The sequence below is a fragment of the Morone saxatilis genome, unplaced genomic scaffold (assembly GCF_004916995.1).
Source record: "Morone saxatilis isolate NCDOM2014 unplaced genomic scaffold, NCSU_SB_2.0 Contig23, whole genome shotgun sequence".
Classification (NCBI taxonomy): domain Eukaryota; kingdom Metazoa; phylum Chordata; class Actinopteri; family Moronidae; genus Morone; species Morone saxatilis.
The window spans coordinates 3,831,827-3,832,733 of record NW_023339796.1 but is presented as its reverse complement, the minus strand read 5'-3'; the positions used below and the strand labels follow the sequence as shown (position 1 = coordinate 3,832,733).

The window sequence follows — 907 nt, the reverse complement described above, 5'->3', positions numbered from 1 at the left end:
CACTTCACATTCACACACTGACACAGCTTCAGACCTGGAAACTGCCCAGTGCTGATGACTAAATGGCACTCAGGGGAAGAAAAAGACTCACACAATCCAACCTGCAACCTCTCAGTCCCAAACCCACCTCTCTCTCTCTCACACACACACAGTCATCCACACTTCACACTCCGGCTTCTCTCTGGAGTGTGTGCGCACAAACGTGCCTCCATCCCGGGATGCTCATCATTCTGCTCTGATCACCAAATTAACCAGAAAGGGAAGAGATGCCCTTGTTTTTTGCGCACAGTGGATGAACTGGCTTTGAGCAATGATGCACACACAGCTGAGACCTTTGTACTGCCAAACATTGAGCTCTGTCAATCAGAAACATTTTCTGTGCAGCAGCATCCTACAATGCAAAGCTTTTCAATGGGAATCACGATCACAGTGAGCCTGAGAGTCAGAAAACATTTGACTAAAATATAGTAAAATAAATTAAATAAGAGATGGGCACATAAAAGTTGCAGAAATCACAGAAGAAACGTTCTGCTTAAACGTTATTGTAAGAAAAAATTTGTAATTTATAGTTTGAACTGATCCAGTTCTTAATATTTACGACAAACTTAAGTCATCATTCACATCAAATCGCCTCAACTCTCCTTATTTCTCTTTAACAACAGAGCGCTGATGCGCAACCGATACGCGCAAAAACCCCACCGCATTCAAAAGACAGAAAGCCCTGCACTTTCCCAGACTGATACAGTAAGCAGATAATACAGACAACTGTAATATCGTGAAATCCACTGTTTTTCCAGGTGACAGAAGGATAAATTCCCGTTTTTAAAGCCGCCTCTCCGGGTCTGCGCTGCCCGGACTCGCTCAGTCTCCTCCGGGGAAAAGTAAAAAAGCGCACAGCCTGCTCACC

At 44.3% G+C, this 907-nt stretch overlaps 1 pseudogene; it reads right to left on the bottom strand.

The window, feature by feature from the left end:
- Nucleotides 1-907, bottom strand: part of LOC118334800 — a 344,242-nt pseudogene that overhangs the window by 124,294 nt on the left and 219,041 nt on the right.